Here is an 8,361-nt window from a genome sequence, read left to right as displayed (position 1 = left end):
GCGTTCTGGGAATGATCACGTGTTGGTGGGATTCACCAAATTGGATCAGTGGTAAATTCGGCGGTTGCAGAAAACTGGTACCCTCGATGAAGTGGGAGTATCCATCGTAACAGGTGGTCAGCCATTATTTAACGTGAACTAATTAATATGGCGGTTGACATTACAAACAAATGTTGGGGCCATAATCATAGTTGTCTATTAGTACGATGGGCCATATGGATAACTTAATTACATTAAAAAAATATATATTAACAACAACATGCGTATTGACCGTCGTGTTGTATGAGGTGTTTGTGAATACAGAAACATTGTTATTTTTATATTAATATCATTGCGTAGACGTCACGTTTCTACAATACATTTGTATCAATTTGACGGTATAAATAGAAACGAAATTTTGCTATATACTCACTGTGACTCGACATCGTGAGCGATAGTCACTGTGACCCGTGTCTCGACATTGTGGTCGATAGTCACTGTGACTGGTGTCTCGACATCGTGGGCGATAGTCACTGTGACTCGTGGCTCGACATCGTGAGCGATAGTCACTGTGACTTGTGGCTCGACATCGTGGGCGATAGTCACTGTGACTCGTGTCTCGATATCGTGAGCGATAGTCACTGTGACTCGTGGCTCGATATCGTGAGTGATAGTTACTGTGACTCGTGGCTCGACATCGTGGGCTATACTCACTGTGACTCGTGGCTCGTCATCGTGAGCGATAGACACTGTGACTCGTGGCTCGACATCGTGGGCGATAGTCACTGTGACTCGAGGCTCGACATCTTGGGCGATAGTCACTGTGACTCGTGTCTTAACATCGTGGGCGATAGTCACTGTGACTCGTGTCTCGACATCGTGGGCGATAGTCACTGTGACTCGTGTCTCGACATCGTGGGCGTTAGTCACTGTGACTCTTGGATCGACATCGTGGGCGATAGTCACTGTGACTCGTGGCTCGACATCGTGGGCGATAGTCACTGTGACTCATGGCTTGACATCGTGGACGATAGTCACTGACTCGTGTCTTGACATCGTGAGCAATACTCACTGTGACTCGTGTCTCGACATCGTGGGCGATAGTCACTGTGACTCGTGTCTCGACATAGTGGGCGATAGTCACTGTGACTCGTGTCTCGACATCGTGGGCGATAGTCACTGTGACTCATGGCTTGACATCGTGGACGATAGTCACTGACTCGTGTCTCGACATCGTGAGCAATACTCACTGTGACTCGTGTCTCGACATCGTGGGCGATAGTCACTGTGACTCGTGTCTCAACATCGTGAGCGTTAGTCACTGTGACTCTTGGATCGACATCGTGGGCGATAGTCACTGTGACTCGTGGCTCGACATCGTGGGCGATAGTCACTGTGACTCATGGCTTGACATCGTGGACGATAGTCACTGACTCGTGTCTTGACATCGTGAGCAATACTCACTGTGACTCGTGTCTCGACATCGTGGGCGATAGTCACTGTGACTCGTGTCTCGACATCGTGGGCGATAGTCACTGTGACTCGTGTCTCGATATAGTGGGCGATAGTCACTGTGACTCGTGTCTCGACATCGTGAGCAATACTCACTGTGACTCGTGTCTCGACATCGTGGGCGATAGTCACTGTGACTCGTGTCTCAACATCGTAGGCGATAGTCACTGTGACTTGTGTCTCGACATCGTGGGCTATACTCACTGTGACTCATGGGTTGACATCGTGGGCGATAGTCACTGTGACTCGTGGCTCGACATCGTGGGTGATAGTCACTGTGACTCTTGTCTCGACATCGTGAGCAATACTCACTGTGACTCGTGTCTCGACATCGTGGGCGGTAGTCACTGTGTCTCGTGTCTCGACATAGTCAGCGATAGTCACTGTGACTTGTGTCTCAACATCTAGAGCAATAGTTACTGTGACTTGTGGCTTGACATCGTGGGCGATAGTCACTGTGACTCGTGGCTTGGCATCGTGGGCGATAGTCACTGTGACTCGTGGCTTGACATCGTCGGCGATAGTCACTGTGACTCGTGGCTTGACATCGTCGGCGATAGTCACTGTGACTCGAGGCTTGACATCGTCGGCGATAGTCACTGTGACTCGTGGCTTCACATCGTGGGCGATAGTCACTGTGACTCGTGGCTTCACATCGTGGGCGATAGTCACTGTGACTCGTGGCTTCACATCGTGGGCGATAGTCACTGTGACTCGTGGCTTCACATCGTGGGCTTTAGGTTTCTTCACTCAAATAATCAGAGGATGACTCTAAATGGCAATGGCGTATAATCTTTTGAAAAAAATCATAGCAACTAAAAATCTGATCGTTCGGTTTATGTTTGAAAGAAAACATAATCCAAAACTTAACCTTTTTGACGGAGGTAATAAATTCCCCAAATAAAATAAGCTCACACAGAAAACAGCGACACAAGTAGTGCAAACGTGTGGGAATACACGCCGTTAATCTTAAATAAAACTCAATGAGAGAAACGATCAGGGATGATGTAATTACTGGGTACATTAATCTATAATTTCACAACACTGAGGATTAATAATATATGTGTGACTAGCCTATTTTCCAATGCTGATTGAAGCCAAGTTCATATCAGATACACATGAGCTCGTCAAATACAAACAAATATTAATAAACGTGCTACGGTGAAAAAGGTACATGTATTGAAAAAAATTGAATCAAGGTGTGTGTGTGTGGGGGGGGTCATAGAACTGGACGCCTTCATACATCATACTACAATATGAACTGAACGTCTCGATTGCTGGTTAACTGGTTGTTCGTTACAGAGGCGCAATAGTATTGAGACATGTTTAGGGAAAAAATCTTTTGTTAAATCGCTGAGTCTAATGTTTCAACGTGACGTCATACAACCACGGTTTTCTTCAGACCCTCGCTTTACGATTTCGTCAAGGTGTTTTGGAGATCATTAAACCACGCTTACTTTTTCTAGTAACCGTGATTAAACGAGTACTTTTGGCACGAAGTCCAATTGACCGGTATAATGGATAGAAACATTTGTCGTTTAATCGATTTAAACCTCATGGAACCTCACGCTATCTTGTTATCGTCAGAATGTAATTTTGATTGGCCATTATTTACGTTTATTTCACTCGCAATTGATGAATAGTAACTTAGCGGAGTTAGTGCGAGTAGTTTTAACAGTATTAAAAACATTGTTTCGATCCGCTGTATTTATTGGATCAATTACCGTTTATTGCAAGAAGCTGCTCTACAAATGTATTCATTATATTAAATACAGTGCAAAGAAAACACTGGGTGGGAAAGTTTAAATCAGATTTGTATGACACGTAGTCTACAATGCGACAGTTAGTGTATTTGTATCTTCTATGTGTACATATATGCAACTATCGGAGAAAAAACAACAACAAGCATCAGTAGTACTTTCACTATGTACTAGTAGTGTGCGTAGAAATTATTTACTTTCGGGTCTTTTGAGCGACTTCTTCAAATGTCCGAAACCATGGTATTCTGCTGCATTTAAAGTCGGGCGAATAAGTTAGTTAGAAATGAATATCTATCGATATTGATCAAACCTGTAGGGACACTCTCAGATACAAACGCTACGCATTTGTATTATTATTATATTTTTTGTTTAGGCTATAGAGATAACTTTTGCTTCATACAATAGAAGGTTGTAAATTGTTTTGTGTTCTCAGTGAAGACATTGCGGGACTTCCTCTGTAAGGTTGTCGAAATCGGATGATTTTTGTTTTGTAAACATTATGATCGGAAAAATAAATCGAAAACGTTTTCGGTTTAGATTTTCTGCAAATTGAAACATCAAAAAATGTGGTTCAGCATTTCGCCGATTCTCTGCGGTCAATGCGACACGCAAGCGACAGAAGACACAGGTATTATAACAGACGAAGCATTTTTTTATCGCGCAACGTTAGAGCAAGTAAACAAAAATTCCCGCTCTATATTTTAGAACGATGTCGCACCAATTTACCGATTGAATGCCAGTAATATTACTTTTTAGCCAGCCAAAAAGCAATTGGCCAATCGCGTTCAAGGATTGAATGGGTCACCATGCGTCTTCTGTCGCTTGCGCAAAGAACACCGGGAGGCAGCGAAGTGAGTAATACGCCCTCTGGCGATGAAGACTAATATGTTAACGTTCTGTTATTTGAGGGCGCATCACATAGATAGAGCATTATTTAGATGATCGAATGGTCTACAATTTTACCATTCATAACTTTCACGGTGGCTGTTGTAAGACCAACAGACGACGAAAGCGTGTCGTATCGGTCAAATAACTCACATTTAAATGAATTCTAATCTAATTAATACTTCGTTAAATGAAAAGAGGGGAAAATAATAAAACAAACGAAACCTCTATACGAACGTGTGCTAATTTTGTTTCGGCAGTCACATTAATAAAAACAATTTAATTCAACGAACGAATACAAATAAAGTCGAAATATAAATTTATTCAGTTGTATCGGACATTTAAGATTCACGCAATTATTTAATATTAATGGTCTGTTTATCATTCATTCTATAGTCACTGAGATGGAGTTGTGCGCATCGATTCAAACACGGAAGAGATTAAAATGCAAGAAACAACATTGCGACATGTACACCACTGTTAAAACCGAAGGACTTTGTCAATATTATTGTCGTAAAATGTTGAAAATCAACGAGAAACGACATGCTCGTAAACATTTGAAGTGTACGACCGACGGTTGTAAAAGAGTTGGTTTTAGGTTCTTAGATGGACGATGTAACGAATGCGGCGTAATATCGTGATCACAGATTTCAGCGTACAAAGTCGACCTTGAGAGAATTGAACGCCAGAGGTTAACTGACACAATTTCTAAAATCGGAGATAAAGACAATCGGCGACAAACTGCACCTTTATGATTTTTGATTCATTCAAAATCAATCAATCAATCAATCATACATATAATATACAAAAGATACAGTTAGAGAAGTACAAAAACAAAATTTTATCTTTAATAAAACAAAAAATATTGTAATATTAATATTCCACATAACGATTATACAATTGTGATTATTAATATTCAAAACGTAAAACTTTAAATAACAAATACTCGTATTAATTGTATTAATTGTATAATAACGTGTCGATTATAACTGCAAACTTTGTCGTACAACATCCATGGTGTACATGTGAGGGCGATGTCACTATTCGATGCGATGTCACTATAGTTCAATAACGATTATTATGTATGTTGAAAAAAGGACATGGGATATTTTACAACATGTATGACATTTGTGTTCGTTAGAAAAAAAGATAAATCAGAGACACGTATCGTGACATCGTAACTCATGATTCAATCATTTATTTCATCGGTGCGTGTAAGTGCCATTTTTCTCTTCAATTCATTTATTTCATCGGTGCGTGTAAGTGCCATTTTTCTCTTCAATTCATTTATTTCATCGGTGCGTGTAAGTGCCATTTTTCTCTTCAACTCATTTATTTCATCGGTGCGTGTAAGTGCCATTTTTCTCTTCAATTCATTTATTTCATCGGTGCGTGTAAGTGCCATTTTTCTCTTCAATTCATTTATTTCATCGGTGCGTGTAAGTGCCATTTTTCTCTTCAACTCATTTATTTCATCGGTGCGTGTAAGTGCCATTTTTCTCTTCAATTCATTTATTTCATCGGTGCGTGTAAGTGCCATTTTCCTCTTCAATTCATTTATTTCATCGGTGCGTGTAAGTGCCATTTTTCTCTTCAATTCATTTATTTCATCGGTGCGTGTAAGTGCCATTTTTCTCTTCAATTCATTTATTTCATCGGTGCGTGTAAGTGCCATTTTTCTCTTCAATTCATTTATTTCATCGGTGCGTGTAAGTGCCATTTTTCTCTTCAATTCATTTATTTCATCGGTGCGTGTAAGTGCCATTTTTCTCTTCAATTCATTTATTTCATCGGTGCGTGTAAGTGCCATTTTTCTCTTCAATTCATTTATTTCATCGGTGCGTGTAAGTGCCATTTTTCTCTTCAATTCATTTCTTTGATAGTGAGACTTTTACTAAGATGCTATCAGGATTCTATCTAGTTATTTAGAGAACAAAAAATATACATAAATTAGTTAGTTGATTTGTTAGTTAGTAGTTGATAAATAAATTAAAAAAGAGATATAATTAGTCAATAAACATTTCATTAACATTTCGTGAGTCAGCAGCCACTAAATTGAAAAAAAATACCATCGCATATTCTTCAACATTATTAATATATCCTTGAACAATGACTTTGTGTAATGAAAAGCATGTTCCCTAAAAACTTCGACGATTTAAGGTAGAGATGCAGTTTATTTTGCAAATTTTGACAAATTTTACTTTTTTAAAATTTTTTATGGCATTGTATGAACATCTGTATGAACATTCTATGAAAATTTGAAATTAAAATCATTAGTGGAACTCTGTTAAATCCAATGGCGATGTAAATCAGCATATATTTTTACTTAACTATAAAATATGCAAATTAGCAATTATCTCAGTTTCTTTTTAGTGCACATCCCAGAACTTTCAAAAAAATAGCTCCTAGACTCTTTGACCTTTTCTTTTGAAATTTTCACAAATGATTGACAATGTGTTTATCTTCAAAACGCCATCGGGGCATTGTTTTGGGTTGAACAGTGTTGCAACAATCGTACAGACAACTAGTCTGGGTGTTAATTTATGCATACACTTGAATTAGTGTAGTTTGAGCTGCTGCCAAGCAAAATTGACAACTGGTAGACAGTTTTCAAGACGGCACTTTCTCCATAGTAAACAGATGTTCCCGCAAACCAATTTTGACAGGAAACAGAGGCATGGTTTAGGAGCTATTTTTTAAAATAATTTTTGACAAAAAAAACAACATATTTTTGTGCATATTTCAAACTACAGTGTCCATAACAAAAATACTTACAAAATTTTTAAATTCATACAATAAGCTTTCCGAAAATATATAGTTTTTTGGACAAGAGAGGTCATCTTGGTTGCTTAATTAACTAATTAAAATACCTGTCAGGTAAACTGCATCTCTACCTTAACGAGTTTCAATCGACTCTCCTCTGCTACACCTTGTCTTTTGCATTGACATATGTCATTACATTTTGATTTTCTTTTATCTTGTCTACGTACTCCTTTGGTAATCCAAGCTGTGATATATCAGATGCATAAATGCTTCATAACTATTACAACCACAATCATTAAACAGCTCAAGGGCTTCTTTAGATGCCATCCAAACAGGCAGAAGTTGCTTAGATCAGCGTTAAATTGTTTCGCTCTGTACATGTATTCAAGTTTGCGGATAATTTCCGAATCTTCACTTTCTACACTGAACGCTTCGCTAAGAACGGAGATCATCGATCAATTTAACAGTAAGCGAGTTGATGGGTAATTTACGGATAATCTTGTGGGGCGAACATCCGGGCATTTTCACCGCCTGGCAACCGGAGGCGGTGAAAACAATGGCCCAAAACTCGCAGAAAACGGTATTTTGGGATGATTGTTGAGACTCTCCTGAACAGTGTAACAAGATTAGCCCTACGTGTGTAACATATATAAATTTGGTTGTTCGGGATTACTTCAAAGTTGAGTTTGTGTTGTTTTCTCGAATTTTCACCGGCTCGACCGGTGTTCCACAGCAGCGCGCACAGAGCCCATAGAAATGCATGTACAGTGGTGCGCGTCGTAGCAACGTGGAACGTCTTGTGACGTAGCTCCGCCCCCGAGGATAATGGCGTGTGAGTTACGCCTGCGGTGCTTCAAACCAAACAGTGAGTGAGGTCTGATGTCGTTCGGCCGGCGAGGGCGCTACTCACAAGATACACTGGGGCATAAAACCGATTGTCTTATGAATTGTGTCGGCAATCGCTCCCCAAAGGTTCAAATGAATCAGTGGTTTACAAAGCAGTAATTCCTCTAGATACTCAATTTTCCAGGTGTAAGGAGGTGTTCGGTTAGTAAATTAAGCATATGTACCATTTAAGTTTGCATGAAATCTACCAAATTATTTACCGACGCTATTTCAGTGAACTTATCTATTACTTCGTCGAATTTGTGACAAGAAAAGGCGGGAAACGCGTACAAAAAAAGTTTGTTACAATCTCCCAGAACTTTAATGTGATACTGTAACAATGAATATGTGAACTTATCACTTTGCTGAGACACGCAACCACTTTCATTTTCAGTAGTGATAATAGACTAACGCCCCTCGTAGCTGCGTATTTTATATCTTGGATACATCTCGATTCCGATATCCTCGAAGTGCACTTTACCCATGTATTCTCCACTTCGCTAAAACCGCAATATGTGACCGATGGAAGTTCTACTTCTTATGATGTTTCTACCACGTTCGTCACTTGATAACCGTA

Source organism: Saccoglossus kowalevskii, chromosome 4 (assembly GCF_978046115.1).
Source record: "Saccoglossus kowalevskii chromosome 4, keSacKowa6.1, whole genome shotgun sequence".
In the NCBI taxonomy this organism is placed as follows: domain Eukaryota; kingdom Metazoa; phylum Hemichordata; class Enteropneusta; family Harrimaniidae; genus Saccoglossus; species Saccoglossus kowalevskii.
This window is presented reverse-complemented; position numbering follows the sequence as displayed.